The following is a 24,000-nucleotide window of genomic DNA, read 5'->3' as shown; positions in this document are numbered from 1 at the left end:
TTAATGGCACCTGTTTGAACTTGTTATCAGTATAAAAGACACCTGTCCACAACCTCAAACAGTCACACTCCAAACTCCACTATGGCCAAGACCAAAGAGCTGTCAAAGGACAGCAGAAACAAAATTGTAGACCTGCACCAGGCTGGGAAGACTGAATCTGCAATAGGTAAGCAGCTTGGTTTGAAGAAATCAACTGTGGGAGCAATTATTTGGAAATGGAAGACATACAAGACCACTGATAATCTCCCTCGATCTGGGGCTCCACGCAAGATCTCACCCCGTGGGGTCAAAATGATCACAAGAACGGTGAGCAAAAATCCCAGAACCACACGGGGGGACCTAGTGAATGACCTGCAGAGAGCTGGGACCAAAGTAACAAAGCCTACCATCAGTAACACACTACGCCGCCAGGGACTCAAATCCTGCAGTGCCAGACGTGTCCCCCTGCTTAAGCCAGTACATGTCCAGGCCCGTCTGAAGTTTGCTAGAGTGCATTTGGATGATCCAGAAGAGGATTGGGAGAATGTCATATGGTCAGATGAAACCAAAATAGAACTTTTTGGTAGAAACTCAACTCGTCGTGTTTGGAGGACAAAGAATGCTGAGTTGCATCCAAAGAACACCATACCTACTGTGAAGCATGGGGGTGGAAACATCATGCTTTGGGGCTGTTTTTCTGCAAAGGGACCAGGACGACTGATCCGTGTAAAGGAAAGAATGAATGGTGCCATGTATCGTGAGATTTTAAGTGAAAACCTCCTTCCATCTGCAAGGGCATTGAAGATGAAACGTGGCTGGGTCTTTCAGCATGACAATGATCCCAAACACACCGCCCGGGCAACGAAGGAGTGGCTTCGTAAGAAGCATTTCAAGGTCCTGGAGTGGCCTAGCCAGTCTCCAGATCTCAACCCCATAGAAAATCTTTGGAGGGAGTTGAAATCCGTGTTGCCCAGCGACAGCCCCAAAATATCATTGCTCTAGAGGAGATCTGCATGGAGGAATGGGCCAAAATACCAGCAACAGTGTGTGAAAACCTTGTGAAGACTTACAGAAAACATTTGACCTGTGTCATTGCCAACAAAGAGTATATAACAAAGTATTGAGAAACTTTTGTTATTGACCAAATACTTATTTTCCACCATAATTTGCAAATAAATTCATAAAAAATCCTACAATGTGATTTTCTGGATTTTTTTTCCTCATTTTGTCTGTCATAGTTGACGTGTACCTATTATGAAAATTACAGGCCTCTCTCATCTTTTTAAGTGGGAGAACTTGCACAATTGGTGGCTGACTAAATACTTTTTTTCCCCACTGTATGTTATTGTGTGTTTGTATGCATGTGTCTATGTTTGTGTTGCTTCACAGTCCCCGCTGTTCCATAAGGTGTATTTTTATCTGTTTTTTAAATCTAATTTTACTGCTGGCATGAGTTACTTGATGTGGAATAGAGTTCCATGTAGTCATGGCTCTATGTAGTACTGTGCGCCTCCCATAGTCTGTTCTTGACTTGGGGACTGTGAAGAGACCTCTGGTGGCATGTCTTGTGGGGTCTGAGCTGTGTGCCAGTAGTTCAAACCGACAGCTCGGTTCATTCAACATGTCAATACCTCTCACAAATACAAGTAGTGATGAAGTCAATGCATATTATTAATGTTAGCTCTCTGTGTACATCCAAGGGCCAGCCGTGCTGCCCTGTTCTGAGCCAATTGCAATTTTCCTAAGTCCCTCTATGTGGCACCTGACCATACGACTGAACAGTAGTCCAGGTGCGACAAAACTAGGGCCTGTAGGACCTGCCTTGTTGATAGTGCTGTTAAGAATGCAGAGCAGTGCTTTATTATAGACAGACTTCTCCCCATCCTAGCTACTGTTGTATCAATATGTTTTGACCATGACAGTTTACAATCCAGGGTTACTCCAAGCAATTTATTCTCCTCAACTTGCTCAATTTCCACATTATTCATTACAATATTTAGTTGAGGTTTAGGATTTAGTAAATGATTTGTCCCAAATACAATGCTTTTAGTTTTTGAAATATTTAGGACTAACTTATTCCTTGCCAACCATTCTGAAACTAACTGCAGCTCTTTGTTAAGTGTTGCTGTCATTTCAGTTGCTGTGGTAGCTGACGTGTATAGTGTTGAGTCATCCGCATACATAGACACACTGGCTTTACTCAAAGCCAGTGGCATGTCGTTAGTAAAGATGGAAAAAAGTAAGGGGCCTAGACAGCTGCCCTGGGGAATTCCTGATTCTACCTGGATTAAGTTTGAGAGGCTTCCATTAAAGAACACCCTTTGTGTTCTGTTAGACAGGTAACTCTTTATCCACATTATAACAGGGGGTGTAAAGCCATAACACATATGTTTTTCCAGCAACAGACTATGATCGATAATGTCAAAAGCCGCGCTGAAGTCTAACAAAACAGCCCCCACAATCTTTTTATCATCAATTTTTCTCAGCCAATCATCAGTCATTTGTGTAAGTGCTGTGCTTGTCTGTTGTCAATTTTTTCCAATAGTTTACTAAGGGTTGGTAACAGGCTGATTGGTCGGCTATTTGAGCCAGTTAAGGGGGCTTTACTATTCTTAGGTAGGGGAATAACTTTTGCTTCCCTCCAGGCCTGAGGTCACACACTTAAATTGAAAATATGGCACATAGGAGTGGCAATATCATCTGCTATTATCCTCAGTAATTTTCCATCTGACCCCGGTGGCTTGTCATTGTTGATCGACAATAATACTTTTTTCACCTCTTCCACACATACTTTACGGAATTCAAAATTACATATTTTAACGCATGCATAAACATTTGCGTGACTTGAGGCTGAATTCTCAGGGCAGGTTTGGACATGCTCTGACAGGGTTATCAGGGATACAGTATCTTCAACCTAGCTTCCATTGAAAACCGGATGTGGGAACTTCGCTCAGGCGTCTTTTTATACCTGCGAAGTTAGGTTAAACATAAACACAGACGCACACACATCAGGAACAAGCATCAGCAACACGTGTGTTTACAGCACCGTCACTCAGCCCTGTCAGAGCATTTCCAAAGCTGCTCTTTACAGCACCGTCACTCAGCCCCGTCAGAGCATGTCCAAAGCTGCTCTTTACAGCACCGTCACTCAGCCCTGTCAGAGCATGTCCAAAGCTGCTCTTTACAGCACCGTCACTCAGCACTGTCAGAGCATTTCCAAAGCTGCTCTTTACAGCACCGTCACTCAGCCCCGTCAGAGCATGTCCAAAGCTGCTCTTTACAGCACCGTCACTCAGCCCTGTCAGAGCATGTCCAAAGCTGCTCTTTACAGCACCGTCACTCAGCACTGTCAGAGCATGTCCAAAGCTGCTCTTTACAGCACCGTCACTCAGCACTGTCAGAGCATGTCCAAAGCTGCTCTTTACAGCACCGTCACTCAGCCCCGTCAGAGCATTTCCAAAGCTGCTCTTTACAGCACCGTCACTCAGCCCCGTCAGAGCATTTCCAAAGCTGCTCTTTACAGCACCGTCACTCAGCCCCGTCAGAGCATGTCCAAAGCTGCTCTGAGAATTCAGCCTCAAGTCACGTACCAATGTTTTGCAGTTGACCAATGGCTTTCTTGGGAGACCAGACAGGAGAGCATTACAGTAGTCAAGCCTGCTTGTAATAAAAGCATGGATGAGTCTCTATGTAACAGCCTGAGATAGAAATGGCCGCACCTTGGCAATATTCCTCAGGTGGTAACAAGCAATTTTGGTCACAATTATAATGTGTGAATCAAAATTGAGTTCAAAATCTAAAATGACACCTAGGTTTTTTACCTGGTGTTTTATCTTTATTGCCTGTGAATGTGCGGCCAGATTCTCTCTATGTGCTTTGGCTCCAATAACAAGTACCTCAGTCTTCTCTTGATTTAGCTGGAGGAAGTTGTGAGCCATCCAAGTATTTAAATCACTAATACAGTCTAATAATTTATCTGTGGAGCTAAAATCCTCTGGTGACACAGAAATGTAAAGTTGTGAATCGTCTGCGTAGCAGTGAAATTCAATGCCATGCTTTCTGATAACTCTGCCAAGGGGTAACATACAGTGGGGAAAAAAAGTATTTAGTCAGCCACCAATTGTGCAAGTTCTCCCACTTAAAAAGATGAGAGAGGCCTGTAATTTTCATCATAGGTACACGTCAACTATGACAGACAAAATGAGGAAAAAAAATCCAGAAAATCACATTGTAGGATTTTTAATGAATTTATTGGCATATGATGGTGGAAAATAAGTATTTGGTCAATAACAAAAGTTTCTCAATACTTTGTTATATACCCTTTGTTGGCAATGACACAGGTCAAACGTTTTCTGTAAGTCTTCAAAAGGTTTTCACACACTGTTGCTGGTATTTTGGCCCATTCCTCCATGCAGATCTCCTCTAGAGCAGTGATGTTTTGGGGCTGTCGCTGGGCAACACAGACTTTCAACTCCCTCCAAAGATTTTCTATGGGGTTGAGATCTGGAGACTGGGTAGGCCACTCCAGGACCTTGAAATGCTTCTTACGAAGCCACTCCTTCGTTGCCCGGGCGGTGTGTTTGGGATCATTGTCATGCTGAAAGACCCAGCCACGTTTCATCTTCAATGCCCTTGCTGATGGAAGGAGGGTTTCACTCAAAATCTCACGATACATGGCCCCATTCATTCTTTCCTTTACACGGATCAGTCGTCCTGGTCCCTTTGCAGAAAAACAGCCCCAAAGCATGATGTTTCCAACCCCATGCTTCACAGTAGGTATGGTGTTCTTTGGATGCAACTCAGCATTCTTTGTCCTCCAAACATGACGAGTTGAGTTTTTACCAAAAAGTTATATTTTGGTTTCATCTGACCATATGACATTCTCCCAATCCTCTTCTGGATCATCCAAATGCACTTCAGACGGGCCTGGACATGTACTGGCTTAAGCAGGGGGACACGTCTCGCACTGCAGGATTTGAGTCCCTGGCAGCGTAGTGTGTTACTGATGGTAGGCTTTGTTACTTTGGTCCCAGCTCTCTGCAGGTCATTCACTAGGTCCCCCCGTGTGGTTCTGGGATTTTCGCTCACCGTTCTTGTGATCATTTTGACCCCACGGGGTGAGATCTTGCGTGGAGCCCCAGATCGAGGGAGATTATCAGTGGTCTTGTATGTCTTCCATTTCCTAATAATTGCTCCCACAGTTGATTTCTTCAAACCAAGCTGCTTACCTATTGCAGATTCAGTCTTCCCAGCCTGGTGCAGGTCTACAATTTTGTTTTTGGTGTCCTTTGACAGCTCTTTGGTCTTGGCCATTGTGGAGTTTGGAGTGTGACTGTTTGAGGTTGTGGACAGGTGTCTTTTATACTGATAACAAGTTCAAACAGGTGCCATTAATACAGGTAACGAGTGGAGGACAGAGGAGCCTCTTAAAGAAGAAGTTACAGGTCTGTGAGAGCCAGAAATCTTGCTTGTTTGTAGGTGACCAAATACTTATTTTCCACCATAATTTGCAAATAAATTCATTAAAAATCCTACAATGGGATTTTCTGGATTTTTTTTTCTCAATTTGTCTGTCATAGTTGACGTGTACCTATGATGAAAATTACAGGCCTCTCTCATCTTTTTAAGTGGGAGAACTTGCACAATTGGTGGCTGACTAAATACTTTTTTTCCCCACTGTATATAAACTGTGGTCCTCTGTAGCTCAGCTGGTAGAGCACGGCGCTTGTAACGCCAAGGTAGTGGGTTCGATCCCCGGGACCACCCATACACAAAAATGTATGCACGCATGACTGTAAGTCGCTTTGGATAAAAGCGTCTGCTAAATGGCATATTATTATTATTATTATTATTAACTGAACAGTACCGGACCTCAAATCTAACCTTTTGAAATGCCACATGTGATATCTATTTTCTCTGAGTTATGTTCACCAAGGGTGACAACAAAATCTTGACTGGTTAAATGGTCCTAAACCAATTTAGAACTGGAACGGAGAGGCCAACCCACCTCTCCAGTCTGTCCAGAAGGACATAATGGTCAACAGTGTCGAATGCAACACTTAAATCCAAGTGTACAAGGAAGGAGAGCTGTTTGGCATCTGTGTTGGCTCTAAGATAATTTACTACTGTAACTAAGGCTGTCTCTGTGCTGTGGTGGGAACAAAAACCAGATTGGAAGTTTTCAAAAATACAGTTGGCACTTTAAAAAATCATTTAGTTGTTTGAAAACCAATTTCTCCAGAATTTTGCTTAAGAATGGAAGGTTGGAGATTGGTCAAAAATTGCTAAGAGCTGAAGATTCTAGATTAGTTTTCTTCAGAAGGGGACTTTCTCCACTTCCGCTCTACCTTTCTGCAATTTCTTTAATTGATTAGTTTCCTCACTCATCCAAGGGGCTCTCTGTTTTGATGTGGCCTTTTTCAACCTTACTGGAGCTATGGCATCAATGGTTGTCCTTAATATGCTATTAAAGTTATCAACTAAATCATCACAAGAGGAAGGCAGAAGGTAGTAAAAAATACACAGTGGGGATCAGATAAAGCAACATCAACAAAAGAGGATATGTCAACAGAAAGCCCCTTGGTAATAACCAGGTCCAGAGTATGGCCGTGGTTATGGGTGGGCCCAGGAACATTTTGGATAAAGTCCATAGAGCTCAAAATATTCATAAATTCAACAGCCTTGGAGTCAGTCTCTTTGTCAACATGAATATTGAAATCGCCCAACACAATGATTTTAGCATAGTTCTCAAGGACAATAGACAATAGTTAAGAGAAATCAGTAAAGAAAGTGGGGCAGCGCTTTGGTGGCCTATACAGGATTATGTCCAGCACTGGTGGCTGACCTTTAAACAGTATAGCATGATGCTCAAAAGACCCAAAGTTGAATCCACATAAAGAAAATACGCAAACATTTTCCAATCAGTGGTGTTTTTCCACCAAACTGATTTGTTGCAGATAAAAATCAGTGCATGATGACGTAGTGCACACAAAATGTACTTATTCGCTTAAGCTTTCATGTACCAAATAATAATCAAAAGTTAAATATGTTTCCATCGCATTTTCAACACTACCGATAGTTTTGTCACAAAAACTGTTGCGTTAAATTGCAAATGTGCCTACTCTGGTCTTGGCACCTGCGCTCTAGCCAACAGCTCGCAGATACGGTGAGGGTAGGCTAGTCTACATGATGAGATTATTATGGATAAGAGCGAGAATATTTGTATTTGTCAAACGACAGTCAAGTATCGATCATCATGTCACCAGAATAAGACCCTCAATATTTATTGGAAAGGAGCATCAAGATCACAGTGCACTTTCACCACCCTGTGAAGTGCATCATAAATTATTTAATCTGTAGCCTAATAAACTGCATGCTTTCCTGATGATTCGTAGTGGGAGGACCACACAACATATCATCGCGTTACTCCAAGTTTACTTCGATACGTTGGTAATTATATAAATATAAAGGCATTTCCACCACCATTTCTCGCATAATACATTTTACAGACACAAAAGATCCCACCATGTCGAACAAACAAATTATCTGTCGGCATTTGCCGAAACTTCCTGTTTTCATCACAGCTGTTGTGATTTTTTTTATACGGTATGACTTTACTCGCATAAAAACTGTGGATGGAATCGTGGTTATAGACAATAAACTCTAAAGTAATTTTTTTGAAACAAAACAAGGAACGTGAGAGGGTGTGTCTGTTAGAATTTGCACAAGTATGTGTGTGTATGAATGTGTATGTATATGTGTGTATGTATGTGTGTGTATGTATGTGTGTGCGTGTGAGCTCGCGTGTGTGTGAGCGCGTTTGTCGTGTCGTGCGCTCCATTAACATGGGCCCTATGAGTGGCGCCTCTTCAAATGGCTTGAACCCAGATACACATCCCCTTTTTAACCACACACACACACACACACACACACACTAGGATACATGTGGTTGTTGATGCTGGAAGTGTTGATGTTTATGGGAGAGGTTTGGTTTTATGCAGCGTTCAGACACTCACTGGGTGGCACGTCCATTAGAGAGGTCACAGCTATGGACAGAGGAGAGGAGGGAGGGAGGTACAAGAGGAAAGGAAGGAGCAAGAGAGTGAGGGAGAGTGGGAAGTATGGAGGGAGAACTGGAGAAGAACAGAGGGAGAGGGTAGAGTGTTTTAAACCAACCAGCCTGGTTCCCAGTGTGGTATTGTGTCGGTTCAGCCCCTAGTCCCCAGACTGTACTATCAAGGGCTGCATCCCAAATGCCACCCTATTCCCTATATAGGGCACTACTTGGATAGGGCTCTGGTCAAATGTAGTGCACTATAGGGCCTCCCGAGTGGCGCTTCATAGCAGTGTTGCGGCCTCACTACAGCCTGGGGTTCGATCCCAGGCTGTGTCATTACCGGCCGTGACCGGGAGTCCCATAGGGCGGCGCACAATTGGCCCAGCGTTGATCAGGTTAGGGGAGGGTTTGGCTCATCGCGCTCTAGCGACTCCTTGTGGCGGGCCGGGCGCCTGCAGGCTGACTTCGGTCATCAGTTGAACAGCGTTTCCTCTGACACATTGGTGCAGCTGGCTTCCGGGTTAAGCGAGCGGGTGTTAAGAAGCGTGGTTTGGCGGGTCATGTTTCGGAGGACGCATGACTCAACCTTTGCCTCTCCCAAGCCTGTTGGGGAGTTGCAGCGATGCCACAAGATCGTAATCACAAAATTGGGGAGAAAAAGGGGGTAAAAATTACAACAATAAAAAACAAGTAGTGCACTATAAAGGGAATAGGGTGCCAATGTAGACGCAGACAGGGTGGGTCAGGTCTGTGTAAACCCCGTGGATTACTGTAGCTCCCTCATTCAGCGTGGATCAGCATATTTCACTGTGACCAGCACTGTTTAGGTTGGGAGGTCTGATGTCTCATCCTGCTCTTGGACCATGTTATTACAGATTACAGTAGATTAGATTACATCATGTTTACATGATGGTTTATTGATGTCTGGTTTGATATTCTGTTGGACTTTGTTTATTCTCTTTGTCTTCTCCCTGTATGCTTTTCTAAGAATAGAGAGAAAGAGGGGGCGAGAGAGAGAGAGAGAGAGAGAGAGAGCGCGACGGAGCAGACACAGAGAGCAGCTTGTCTGAATCACAAACTGTTTCCTCTTTTTGTCTTTTGTGTTTACATCATGTCTCCCTCTTCAGATGAGTCAGAGCTGGAGAAGAGAGAGAGAGAGAGAGAGAGAGAGAGAGAGAGAGAGAGAGAGAGAGAGAGAGAGAAGGTAGGAAAGAGGGTGTTATTCCAGATATAGAGGACTAACAGCTGGCTCGTCTATAGTGAAGTCAAACAGATTAAGATTCTCTTTAGCCCTCTACACTTGCCTTGACAAAAACTGTTGTGAAGACACATATTGTTAAGTTTTTCATCACTCAATTTTGCAAATGATTCTGCAAACGAGTTATGAGTTCCTGTAAAAAAAAAAAAAAACATGTTTTAGGTCCTAGAGTGACCGGTTTTGGCATTTATCAGTTGTGCATTCAAGTAATTTGGACATATTCATTCATCTTTTGGGAGAGAAATGTGGAATGTCTCTCTCTCCTCAGGCCAACTCTCATTCTCTGAATTATACACTAATTAGAGGCAAAGAGTGTGTGTGTGTGTGTGTGTGTGTGTGTGTGTGTGTGTGTGTGTGTGTGTGTGTGTGTGTGTGTGTGTGTGTGTGTGTGTGTGTACGTGCGTGTGTTGGGGGGGTTGCCTGTGATTGGGTGGTCATAGCAGATGGTAGCCGGGATGCAGTTGGTAACACTCACTGGAACGGAGCCCGGCCGAACACACACACACACACACACACACACACACACACACACACACACATACCAGTATAAGCGTTGATGGAGAAATTGTTTCCAATCCCAGTCCCCAGTCAAGCGGATAGCTCTTGTCAGTGAGCTAGTTGTGGATGTCGGCATGTCTAAAATGAGCTGTGTGTGTTGGTGTGTGTGAGTATGTTGGTGTGTGTGTCTAGGCCTGTGCCTTTTCTGATGGGAGTTTCAGTACTGTCTCCACACTGACTTCACCTCTCTGAAGGTAATGGTGGGCCGATGGTCTCTCTCTGTGTGTGACTGCAGGCCAGGCCATGGTGTCTTTTCCCAAGCAGACAATGCTCCTGCCACTCAGACTCAGGGCTAGCTCTAGCCAGTCAAACCCAGACCCAGGCAGGCTGCATGCATTCCATCCCCAACCAGGGGCAACAGTTAAAGGCCCAGTGTAGTCAAACATTTTTTGCTGTGTTTTATATACACTGGGTGTACAAAACATTAAGAACACCTTCCTAATATTGAACAGCCTCAATTTGGCAGGGCATGGACTTAACAAGGTGTCGAAAGCGTTCCACAGGGGTGCAACTCAATATTAGAAAGGTGTTCTTAATGTTTGGTATATTAAGTGTATATTCGCTGAGAGGTGAGTTCGGACTCCTCCTACTTCTGCTTCTAGAGGCCTGGGCCTGTATCCATAAAGCCTCTCAGAGTAGGAGTGCTGATCTGGGATACACTATAATCTTATTCATTATTATCTAAAAGGCCAAACTGATCCCAGATCACCACTCCTTCTTTGAGACGCTTTGTGGATATGGGCACTGATGCCAAACTCTGTTAGGTAGTTTGAGGAGCGGATGGGGGTCAAGGTCAGATGTCGAAGTGTTATAAACAATTAACTTTACTTCAATACGCTCTCTTCTGGATCCATACACTACTTGTATTGACCTTTGTTAAGTGGCTCAGTTATTTCTGATCTCAGATCTCTTAGCCTGTTTTGACATAAACCTTTAAACACCATCCAGGATCTGATAACCTTTAACCTCTAGATCACTGATGTCACACAGATGGTGAGTGTCCTAATACTCACACATGGCTTCCTCTTCTTGTCTCCTTTCCTGGGAGGCAATTGAGAGGTGAAGGGTCTGGATAGGTTTTCACCGTTGTGCTTCCACTTGTCAAGTCCTGTCAGATCAGATAGAGGAGAGAAGCAAAGGAAGTTATTTAAGAGTGTTAGGAAATGGCCATGGAGAGAGAGACCAAACATGCAATACATGTTTATCCCTTGATAGCATGTCTCTTGAACACACACACACACACACACACACACACACACACACACACACGACACCTCCTGGTCCTGGTATGTGCCTGGCCTTGCTGCTATTCCAGTTTCAACTGTTCTACCTGCGGCTACGAAACCCCTACCTGTCCCAGACCTGCTGTTTTCAACTCTTAATGATCGGCTATGAAAAGCCAACTGAGAGACCTGAGCCCTAGGACCATACGTCGGGACTACCGGCCGTGGTGACTCCTTGCTGTCCCCAGTCCGCCTGGCCTTGCTGCTATTCCAGTTTCAACTGTTCTGCCTGCGGTTATGGAACCCCTACCTGTCCCAGACCTGCTGTTTTCAACTCTTAATGATCGGCTATGAAAAGCCAACTGAGATATATTCCTGATTATTATTTGACCATGCTTGTCACTTATGAACATTTTTGAACATCTTGGCATGGTTCTGTTATAATCTCCACCCGGCACAGCCAGAAGAGGACTGGCCACCCCTCATAGCCTGGTTCCTCTCTAGGTTTCTTCCTAGGTTTTCGCCTTTCTAGGGAGTTTTTCCTAGCCACCGTGCTTCTACACCTGCATTACTAGCTGTTTGGGGTTTTAGGCTGGGTTTCTGTACAGCACTTCGAGATATTAGCTGATGTAAGAAGGGCTATATAAAATAAAATTGATTGATTGATTGATATGTCACTGATCTCACAGATCTCGCCGGTGACACAGGAAGTGAAGGCCGAAACCTGATCACCCCTCTGTCCTAGTAAGAGAATCTGAGCAGCTGCTGGCTTGAGCCCTGCTCACACACACACACACACACTCCTGTTTTTACCATTAATTCCTCCAGTCAATCCTGGCCCTACATTTTACATTTACATTTTAGTCATTTAGCAGACACTCTTATCCAGAGTGACTTACAGTTAGTGAGTGCATACATTATTTTTTATTTTTTCATACTGGCCCCCTGTGGGAATTGAACCCACAACCCTGGCGTTGCAAACGCCATGCTCTACCAACTGAGCTACATCCCTGCCGGCCATTCCCTCCCCTACCCCCCTGCCAGGGCAGGTGCCAGGGCAGGTGCCAGGGCAGGTTCACTGTGGTGTTTATGGCTGGGGAAGCTGGGGTAGCGGAGCAGAGGAAGTGGAGAGCACTGGGGGGCTATTCATACCTGTACTGGGGGTGGAGGGGGCAGGGGTAGTGGGGCGAAAAGAGACAGGGGCAGGCAGGGGTGTGAGGGGGGAGGAGGGGGGAGACAGGGGCATGCAGGAGAGAGGTAGTGATGCCTGTCAAAAAAAAAGAGGGAGAGGAGGTGGGATAGTTAGAAGCAAAGAGAGAGAGAGAGAGAGAGAGAGAGAGAGAGAGAGAGAGAGAGAGAGAGAGAGAGAGAGAGAGAGAGAGAGAGAGAGAGAGAGAGAGAGAGAGAGAGAGAGAGAGAGAGGTAGAGAGAGGTAGAAAGAGAGAGAGAGAGAGAGAGAGAGAGAGAGGTAGAGAGGTAGAGACAGAGCGAGAGAGAGCGATAGAGAGAGAGAAAGGGAGAGAGAGACAGCGAGAGGGAGAGAGAGCGAGAGAGGTAGAGAGGGAGAGAGAGAGGGAAAGGGAGAGATAACGGGAGGGAGAACTGGAGGGAGACAGATATGAAATGAAAGAATGGGTGACGGAGCAGGAGAGATGATAGAGAGAACAGGAGACTGCAGAAGTACAACAAGAGGAACAGACTGCAAGGAGGAAAATGGCGGCTGGAGGAAGCATGTCTGCAGCCAGTGCTGTTTAGAAGCAGAACACAAAGGTAGACTATTAACCCAGGCCAGGCCCAGAGCAAGTATCAGAGCCAGTATGGTTCCCATTTACCTGCACAGTCAAGGGGGTGCTCTGAAAGTGGTTGTGAGGGGAAGCGAGTGGGTCTAATAGCCAGATTGTCACGACTTCCGCCGAGGCTGCCTCCCCTCCTTGTTCGGGCAGGCTTTGGCGTTCATCGTCACCGGCTTACTAGCCACTGCCGCTCCATATATCATCATTCCATTTGTCTTGTCCTGTCAATTACACACACCTGGTTCATATCCCCTCATTAGTCCGTGTATAAGTGTTCCGTCTGCCCCCTTGTCCTTGTGGGTGATTGTTTTATGTGAGTTGAGTGTAGCTCGGTGGAGCTACTCGTACCTTGTATTGCCGGAGTAGACTTTTCCCCTGTGCCTGTATATTGTTGGAGCTACCCGTACCTTGTATTGCCAGGGTAGATGGTTTCCCCTGTGCCTGTTTTCTGTTGTCGCTATCCAGTGCAATTGTGTACGACGGAATAAACTCTGTATTCAGTGATATACCCTCCTCACTCATCACACAGATAGGGCGCTCTGGGGCAGAGGGAGTGCAGAGTTTTGGGGTGAATGTATTGTGGTATTATGTGCACTTGTGTGCTATGATCTCAAAAACAAAGATAAAATATATACACTACCGGTCAAACGTTTTAGAACACCTACTCATTCAAGGCTTTTTCTTTATTTTTACTGTTTTCTACATTGTATAATAATAGTGAAGGCATCAAAACTATGAAATAACACATATGGAATCATGTAGTAACCAAAAAAGTGTTAAACAAATCAACAAATATTTTTATATCTGAGATTCTTCAAATAGCCACCCTTTGCCTTTATGACAGCTTTGCACACTCTTGGCATTCTCTCAACCAGCTTCACCTGGAATGCTTTTCCAACAGTCTTGAAGGAGTTCCCACTGTGTACATACAGATGAAGGATCATAATTTGAGCCAGTTTTGCTACAGCAGGCAAATAATCCTGCAGCAACAGGAAATGTGAATTATTATGTGGATTATAATTAATTGACATTTTTTTAGGGGTTGATACATTTCCCGAAAGGGAAAATCAAGTCTGACATTTCAATGTGTAAATTACAAACTTCAGAAGACTTTTTAAACCTCAAATGCACTACAAGTTTTACATGTCCTGCATTGCAGTAAAGTTCTCCTGCAACAGGGTGATCAAATTAAGATCCTATATCTGTAGTCAAGCAAGAGCTGAGATTTATACAGATTTATACAGATTTATACAGCGTATGACTCATTTTACCAGAAGTTCCAACCTTCCCCATATTCACCAGCATGGGGTCTGTGTGTTTATAGAATTCTCAGTGGGAAAAGCATCTGGCTCCATCATAGCTCCTGCTCTGGTCTGCTCTGCCCTGGTCTCTCTGCTGTTAGTTTTACTATGCTGGCTGTCTCAGCCTCGCTGGCCTCACCGTACAGTATCCTGGCACCTGTCCTAGGGTTTTAACTGCTCTAGCTGCCTGGCCTGCTCCTTGCAGCCTCCTAGTTTTACTGTGTCTCTACATCAACATGAGATAGACCAACAGTATGAGCCCACAGTCTCAGACAGGCTTTACTGGCAGGTCAGGGGAAGGTGAGGATTGGCACCAAGCCAGTGGAGGAGAGGGGTTGTGTTTAGTTTGGCTGATCATCAGAGAGAGAGGATGGGATGACTGTGACTGTGTGTGTATGGGATGCCCAAGGACACTAAGATATCCTGCCTAAATGACTACCGACCCGTAGCGCTGACATATGTAGCCATGAAGTGCTTTGAAAGGCTGGTCATGGCTCACATCAACACCATTATCCCAGAAACCCTAGACCCACTCCAATTTGCATACCGCCCCAACAGATCCACAGATGATGCAATCTCTATTGCACTCCACACTGCCCTTTTCCACCTGGACAAGAGGAAAACCTACGTGAGAATGCTATTCATTGACTACAGCTCAGCTTTCAACACCATAGTGCCCTCAAAGCTGATCACTAAGCTAAGGATCCTGTGACTAAACACCTCTCTCTGCAACTGGATCCTGGACTTCCTGATAGACCGCCCCCAGGTGGTAAGGGTAGGTAACAACACATCTGCCACACTGATCCTCAACACGGGAGCCCCTCAGGGGTGCGTGCTCAGTCCCCTCCTGTACTCCCTGTTCACCCATGACTGCATGGCCAGGCATGACACCAACACCATCATTAAGTTTGCCGACGACACAACAGTTGTAGGCCTGATCACCGACAACGATGAGACAGCCTATAGAGAGGAGGTCAGAGACCTGGCCGTGTGGTGCCAGGATAACAACCTCTCCCTCAACGTGACCAAGACAAAGGCGATGATTGTGGACTACAGGAAAAAAAAGAGGACTGAGCACGCCCTCATTCTCATCGGGGCTGTAGTGGAACAGGTTGAGAACTTAAAGTTCCTTGGTGTCCACATCACCAACAAACTATCATGGTCCAAACACACCAAGACAGTCGTGAAGAGGGCATGACAAAGCCTATTCCCCCTCAGGAGACTGAAAATATTTGGCATGGGTCCTCAGATCCTCAAAAAGTTCTACAGCTGCACCATCGAAAGCATCCTGACTGGTTGCATCACCGCCTGGTATGGCAACTGCTCGGCCTCTGACCGCAAGGCACTACAGAGGGTAGTGCGTACGGCCCAGTACATCACTGGGGCCAAGCTTCCTGCCATCCAGGACCACTATACCAGGCGATGTCAGAGGAAGACCCTCAAAATTGTCAAAGACTCCTGCCACCCTAGTCATAGCCTGTTATCTCTGCTACCGCATGGCAAGCGGTACCGGAGCGCCAAGTCTAGGTCCAAAAGGCTTCTCAACAGCTTCTACCCCCAAGCCATAAGACTCCTGAACAGCTAATCATGGCTACCCGGACTATTTGCACTGCCCCCCCACCTCCACCCCATATTTTTACGCTGCTGCTACTCTGTTAATGATTTATGCATAGTCACTTTAACTCTACCCAGTTTACATACACCTTAGCCAAATTCATTTAAACTCAGTTTTTCACAATTCCTGACATTTAATCCTAGTAAAAAATCCCTGTCTTAGGTCAGTAAGGATCACCACTTAATTTTAAGAATGTGAAATAATAGTAGAGAGATTTATTTCAGCTTTTGTTTCTTTCATCACATTCCCAGTGGGTCAGAAGTTTACATACACTCAATTAGTATTTGATAGCATTGCCTTTCAATTGTTTAACTTGGGTCAAATGTTTCAGGTAGCCTCCACAAGCTTCCCACAATAAGTTGGGTGAATTTTGGCCCATCCCTCCTGACAGAGCTGGTGTAACTGAGTCAGGTTTGTAGGCCTCCTTGCTCGCACACTCTTTTTCAGTTCTGCCCACAAATGTTCTATAGGATTGAGGTCAGGGCTTTGTGCTGGCCACTCCAACACCTTGACTTTTTTGTCCTTAAGCCATTTTGCCACAACTTTGGAAGTATGCTTGGGGTCATTGTCCATTTGGAAGACCCATTTGCGACCAAGCTTTAACTTCCTGTCTGATGTCTTGAGATGTTGCTTCAATATATCCACATAATGTCCCTTCCTCATTGTCACGCCCTGATTCAGGGGACTCGTATATGTTGACCAAGCCAGTGGTGCGTGTGTCCAGTCCGGCACGGCCCGTGCCTGTTCCACCGGTGCCCGGTTCGGCACCGGTCAGCTGCTCTACTCCGGAGCCAGAGCAGTCCGCTCCACCGGTGCCCAGTTCAGCTCCGGTCAGCGGCTCCACTCCGGAGCCAGAGCAGTCCGCTCCACCGGTGCCTGATCCAGCTCCGGTCAGCTGCTCCACTCCGGAGCCAGAGCAGTCCCTCCACCGGGGTCAAGTCCAGATCCGGTCAGCGGCTCCACTCCGGAGCCAGAGCAGTCCGCTCCACCGGTGCCTGATCCAGCTCCGGTCAGCGGCTCCACTCCGGAGCCAGAGCAGTCCGCTCCACCGGGGTCCAGTCCAGATCCGGTCAGCGGCTCCACTCCGGAGCCAGAGCAGTCCAATCCACCGGTGCCCAATCCAGCTCCGGTCAGCGGCTCGAGTCCAGAGCCTGAGCAGTCCGCTCCACCGTTGCCTGGTCCAGCTCCGGTCAGCGGCTCCAGTCCAGACCCAGACGTCAGCCCCTCTCCAGGTTTGGGGTCTCCCACACCAGGGTCCAAACAGGGCTTGGAGTATAGTTAGAGGAAGGAGAGGGGAAGCAACGCGCCGAGGTCTAGACCAGACCAGGGGCGCAACAGGGAGGCGAAGAGTGAGAGGTCGTCACGCCCTGAGCCGGATCCGCCTCCGAGGCGGAATGCCCACCCGGCCCCTACCCTGTTATGTTTATGTTGCGTGGTCGGAGTCCGCACCTTTGGGGGGGGGGGGGGGGTACTGTCACACCCTGACTCAGTGGACTCGTATATGTTGAGTCAGGGTGTGTAGTTTCTATGTTGTGTATTTCTATGTTGTAGTTCTAGTATGTCTAGATCTATGTTGGCTGGTGTGGTTTCCAATCAGAGGCAGCTGTCACTCGTTGTCTCTGATTGGGGACCATACTTAGGCAGCCTATTGGCACTAGTGGGTTGTGGGATCTTGTTCCGTGTAAGGTATGTTGTTTGTGTCTACCTTGGACTTCACGTTTTGTTTAGTTTGTTGTTTTGTCGTTGTGTTTATTCGGTATAATAAACATGTACGCATATCACACTGCGCCTTGGTCTGACCCGTTCATCAACGATCGTGACACTCATGATGCCATCTATTTTGTGAAGTACACCAGTCCCTCCTAATAATGGTCATTATGGCCAAACAGTTCTATTTTTGTTTCATCAGACCAGAGGACATTTCTCCAAAAAGTACGATCTGTCCCCATGTGCAGTTGCAAACCGTAGTCTGGCTTTTTTATGGCGGTTTTGGAGCAGTGGCTTCTTCCTTGCTGAGCAGCCTTTCAGGTTATGTCGATATAGGACTCATTTTACTGTGGATATAGATACTTTTGTACCTGTTTCCTCCAGCATCTTCACAGGGTCCTTTGCTGTTGTTCTGGGATTGATTTGCACTTTTCGCACCAAAGTACATTCATCTCTCCTTCCTGAGCGGTATGGCGGCTGCGTGGTCACATGGTGTTTATACTTGCGTACTATTGTTTGTTCAGATGAACGTGGTACCTTCAGGCATTTGGAAATTGCTCCCAAGGATGAACCAGACTTGTGGAGGTCTACAATTTTTTTTCTGAGGTCTTGGGTGATTTCTTTTGATTTTCCCATGATGTCAAGCAAAGAGGCACTGAGTTTGAAGGTAGGCCTTGAAATACATCTTCAGGTACACCTCCAATTGACTGAAATGATGTCAATTAGCCTATCAGAAGCTTCTAAAGCCATGACATCATTTTCTGGAATTTTCCAAGCTGTTTAAAGGCACAGTCAACTTAGTGTATGTAAACTTCTGACCCACTGGAATTGTGATACAATGAATTATAAGTGAAATAATCTGTCTGTAAACAATTGTTGGAAAAATTACTTGTGTCATGCACAAAGTAGATGTCCTAACCGACTTGCCAAAACTATAGTTTGTTGACAATACATTTGTGGAGTGGTTGAAAAACAAGTTTTAATGACTCCAACCTAAGGATATGTAAACTTCCGACTTCAATTGTACATATTACCTCAACTACCTCAACTAACCGGTGCCCCCGCACATTGACTCTGCACCGGTACCCCCCTGTATATAGCCTCCCTACTGTTATTTTATTTTACTTCTGCTCTTTTTTTCTCAACACTTTTTTGTTGTTTTATTTTCCTTTTTTTTTATAAAAAAAAAAAATGCATTTTTGGTAAAGGGCTGTAAGTAAGCATTTCACGGTAATGTCTACACCTGTTGTATTCGGCGCATGTGGCAAATTTGATTTGACTGTGACTGTGTGTGTATGGGATGACTGTGACTGTGTGTATGGGATGGCTGTGACTGTGTGTGAATGGGATGACTGTGACTGTGTGTGTATAGGATGACTGTGATTGTATGTGTATGGGATGTGTTCAGTTCATAGGAACTGACCCCCTGTATATAGCCTCCCTACTGTTATTTTATTTTACTGCTGCTCTTTAATTATTTGTTATTTTTAGAAAAGCCATATCTCAGACTGCCCATCTTCATCTTTTATTTTTATTGGCCAGTCTGAGATATGGCTTTTTCTTTGCAACTCTGCCTAGAAGGTCAGCATCCCGGAGTCGCCTCTTCACTGTTGACGTTGAGACTGGTGTTTTGAGGGTACTATTTAATGAAGTTGCCAGATGAGGACCTGTGAGGCGTCTGTTTCTCAATCTAGACACTCTAATGTATTTGTCCTCTTGCTCAGTTGTGCACCGGGGCCTCCCACTCCTCTTTCTATTCTGGTTAGAGCCAGTTTGCGCTGTTCTGTGATGGGAGTAGTACACAGCGTTGTACGAGATCTTCAGTTTCTTGGAAATTTCTAGCATGGAATAGCCTTCATTTCTCAGAACAAGAATAGACTGACGAGTTTCAGAAAAGTGCCATTGGAACACAGGACTGATGGTTGCTGATAATGGGCCTCTGTACGCCTATGTAGATATTCCATAAAAAATCAGCCGTTTCCAGCTACAATAGCCATTTACAACATTAACAATGTCTACAGTGTATTTCTGATCAATTTTATGTTATTTTAATGGACAAAAAAATTGCTTTTCTTTAGAAAACAAGGACATTTCTAAGTGACCCCAAACTTTTGAACGGTAGTGTACATTACATATAAAACAGTACATCATATAACATTATTACACCACTACCTATCTACAATACAAAATGTTTAATACCCCCATACAACAATATCACAATGTGTGCGTATGCATGTGTCTATACCTGTGTGTGTGTCTCTTCACAGTCCCCGTTGTTCCATAAGGTGTATCTTTACCTGTTTGTTATATCTGATTCTACTGCTTGCATCAGTTACCTGATGTGGAATAGAGTTCCATGTAGTCATGGCTCTATGTAGTACTGTATGCCTCCCATAGTCTGTTCTGGACTTGGGGACTGTGAAGAGACCTCTGGTGGCATGTCTTGTGGGGTATGCATGATGTCCGAGCTGTGTGCCAGTATTCCAAACAGACAGCTCGTACATTCAGCTTGTCAACACCTCTTACAAAAACAAGCAGTGATGAAGTCAATCTTTCTTCCACTCTAAGCCAGGAGAGACTCACATGCATGTCATTAATGTTAGCTCTCCGTGTTCTCTTTTAAGGGCCAGCCGTGCTGTCCTGTTCTGAGCCAACTGCAATTTTCCCAAGTCCCTCTTTGTGGCACCTGACCACACTACTGAACAGTAGTCTAGGTGCGACAAAGCAAGGGCCTGTAGGACCTGCCTTGTTGATAGTGTTGTTAAGAAGGCAGAGCAGCGCTAATGTTGTATCAATATGCTTTGACCATGACAGTTTACAATCCAGGGTTACTCCAAGCAGTTTAGTCACCTCAACTTGCTCAATTTCCACATTATTCATTACAAGATGTAGTTGAGGTTTAGGGTTTAGTGAATGATTTGACCCAAATACAATGCTTTTAGTTTTGGAAATATTTAGAACTAACTTATTCCTTGCCACCCATTCCGAAACTAACTGCAACTCTTTGTTAAGTGTTGCAGTTTTTTAAGTTGCTGTAGTAGCTGATGTGTATAGTGTTGAGTCATCTGCATACATAGACACACTGGCTTTACTCAAAGCCAGTGGCATGCCGTTAGTAAAGATGGAAAAAAGTAGGGGGCCTAGACAGCTGCCCTGGGGAATTCCTGATTCTACCTGTATTAAGTTTGAGAGGCTTCCATTAAAGAACACCCTCTGTGTTCTGTTAGACAAGTAACTCTTTATCCACATTATAACAGGGGGTGTAAAGCCATAACACATATGTTTTTCCAGCAACAGACTATGATCGATAATGTCAAAAGCCTCACTGAAGTCTAACAAAACAGCCCCCACAATCTTTTTATCATCAATTTCTCTCAGCCAATCATCAGTCATTTGTGTAAGTGCTGTGCTTGTTGAATGTCCTTCTCTATAAGCATGCTGAATGTTTGTTGTCAATTTGTTTACTGTAAAATAGCATTGTCTCTTGTTAAACACATTTTTTTCCAATAGTTTACTAAGGGTTGGTAACCAGGCTGATTGGTTGGCTATTTGTGCCAGTAAAGGGGGCTTTACTATTCTTAGGTAGCGGAATGACTTTTGCTTCCCTCCAAGCCTTGGGGCACACACATTCTAGTAGGCTTAAATTGAAAATATGGCAAATAGGAGTGGCAATATCGTCCGCTATTATCCTCAGTAATTTACCATCCAAGTTAGCAGACCCCAGTGGCTTGTCATTGTTAATAGACAATAATACTTTTTTCACCTCTTCCACACTCACTTTACGGAATTCAAAATTACAATGCTTGTCTTTCATAATTTGGTCAGATATACTTGGATGTTTAGTGTCAGGAATTGTTGCTGGCATGTCATGCCTACATTTGCTTATCTTGCCAATTAAAAAAGTATTAAAGTAGTTTGCAATATCAGTTGGTTTTGTGATGAATGAGCCATCTGAGTCAATGAATGATGGAGCTGAGTTTGCCTTTTCTCCCAAAATGTCATTTAAGATGCTCCAAAGCTTTTTACTATCATTCATAATGTCATTTATCCACCTCGGGAGTGTGTGTGTGAATGCAGTGTGCGTGCAGTGTGTGTTGAGTATTCCGTGGAGATAGTTAGGGAGCAGTGCGGTGTAGTGACTGGTGAGTTACCCTCCTCTATGGAGCTATAACTCCAACACAGGGATGAGTTACCCTCCTCTATGGAGCTATAACTCCAACACATGGATGAGTTACCCTCCTCTATGGAGCTATAACTCCAACACAGGGATGAATTACCCTCCTCTATGGAGCTATAACTCCAACACAGGGATGAATTACCCTCCTCTATGGAGCTATAACTCCAACACAGGGATGAATTACCCTCCTCTATGGAGCTATAACTCCAATACAGGGATGAGTTACCCTCCTCTATGGAGCTATAACTCCAACACAGGGATGAATTACCCTCCTCTATGGAGCTATAACTCCAACACAGGGATGAATTACCCTCCTCTATGGAGCTATAACTCCAACACAGGGATGAATTACCCTCCTCTATGGAGCTATAACTCCAACACAGGGATGAATTACCCTCCTCTATGGAGCTATAACTCCAACACAGGGATGAATTACCCTCCTCTATGGAGCTATAACTCCAATACAGGGATGAGTTACCCTCCTCTATGGAGCTATAACTCCAACACAGGGATGAATTACCCTCCTCTATGGAGCTATAACTCCAACACAGGGATGAATTACCCTCCTCTATGGAGCTATAACTCCAACACAGGGATGAATTACCCTCCTCTATGGAGCTATAACTCCAACACAGGGATGAGTTACCCTCCTCTATGGAGCTATAACTCCAACACAGGGATGAGTTACCCTCCTCTAGGGAGCTATAACTCCAACGCAGGGATGAGTTACCCTTCTCTATGGAGCTATAACGCCAATACAGGGATGAGTTACCCTCCTCTATGGAGCTATAACTCCAACGCAGGGATGAGTTACCCTTCTCTATGGAGCTATAACTCCAACGCAGGGATGAGTTACCCTTCTCTATGGAGCTATAACTCCAACACAGGAAGAAGGAACATGGATAGAGCACACAGCTGCTGTGTCCAAACTCTGTTCCTGAGAGCTGGGATATCACACAGCTGCCACTGACTCAAATGGCACTCTATTCCCTATATGGTGCACTACTTTTAACCAGAGCTGTATGGGCCCTGATAAAGTGCCATTTGGGATGCAGCCTGGATGCAGCCTGTCCCGTCTCACTGAGAGGACAGATATAAGGGATACTGTATATAGGATCATGATTATACTGTGCATTCGGAAAGTATTCAGACCCCTTGACTTTTCCACATTTTGTTACGTTACAGCCTTATTCTAAAATGGACTAAATTGTTTTTTCCCTCATCAATCTACACACAATACCCCATAATTTTTTAAATAACAAAAATAAATGCACTCACTAACTGTAAGTCGCTCTGGATAAGAGCGTTTGCTAAATGACTAAAATGTAAATGTAAAGCAAAAACAAGTTTAGAAATGTTTGCACATTTATTTAAAAAAATGGAAATATCACATTTACATAAGTATTCAGACCCTTTACTCAGTACTTTGTTGAAGCACCTTTGTCAGCGATTACAGCCTCGAGCCTTCTTGGGTATGACACTACAAGCTTGGCACACATGTATTTGGGGAGTTTCTCCCATTCTTCTCTGCAGATCCTCTTAAGCTCTGTCAGGTTGGATGGGGAGCGTCGCTGCACAGCTATTTCAGGTCTCTCCAGAGATGTTCGATCGGGTTCAAGTCCGTGCTCTGGCTGGGCCACTCAAGGACATTCAGAGACTTGTCCCGAAGCCACTTCTGCATTGTCTTGGCTGTGTGCTTAGGGTCATTGTCCTGTTGGAAGGTGAACCTTCGCCCCAGTCTGAGGTCCTGAGCGCTTTGGAGCAGGTTTTCATCAAGGATCTCTCTGTACTTTGCTCCATTCATCTTTCCCTCGATCCTGACTAGTGTCCCAGTTCCTGACGCTGAAAAACATCCCCACAGCATGATGCTGCCACCACCATGCTTCACCGTAGGGATGGTGCCAGGTTTCCACCAGACGTGATGCTTGGCATTCAGGCCAAAGAGTTCAATCTTGGTTTCATCAGACCAGATCATCTTGTTTCTCATGGTCTGAGTCCTTTAGGTGCCTTTTGGGAAACCAAGCGGGCTGTCATGTGCCTTTTACTGAGGAGTGGCTTCCGTCTGGCCACTCTACCATAACGGCCTGATTGGTGGAGTGCTGCAGAGATGGTTGTCCTTCTGGAAGGTTCTCCCATCTCCACAGAGGAACTCTGGAGCTCTGTCAGAGTGACCATCGGGTTCTTGGTCACCTCCCTGACCAAGGCCCTTCTCCCCCGATTGCTCAGTTTGGCCGGGCGGCCAGCTCTAGGAAGAGTCTTGGTGGTTCCAAACATCTTCCATTTAAGAATGATGGAGGCCACTGTGTTCTTGGAGACCTTCAATGCTGCAGAAT

The 24,000-nt window shown here is 45.1% G+C and overlaps 1 protein-coding gene across 1 annotated transcript in view; it reads left to right on the top strand.

The window, feature by feature from the left end:
- Positions 1–24,000, top strand: part of LOC311105155 (uncharacterized protein) — a gene marked incomplete at both ends in the record, with an annotated part of 271,628 nt that overhangs the window by 140,357 nt on the left and 107,271 nt on the right. The gene's annotated exons all lie outside the window — the stretch shown is intronic.

The sequence above is a fragment of the Coregonus lavaretus genome (genome assembly GCF_964263955.1).
Source record: "Coregonus lavaretus genome assembly, chromosome: 29".
Classification (NCBI taxonomy): domain Eukaryota; kingdom Metazoa; phylum Chordata; class Actinopteri; order Salmoniformes; family Salmonidae; genus Coregonus; species Coregonus lavaretus.
This window is presented reverse-complemented; position numbering and strand designations above follow the sequence as displayed.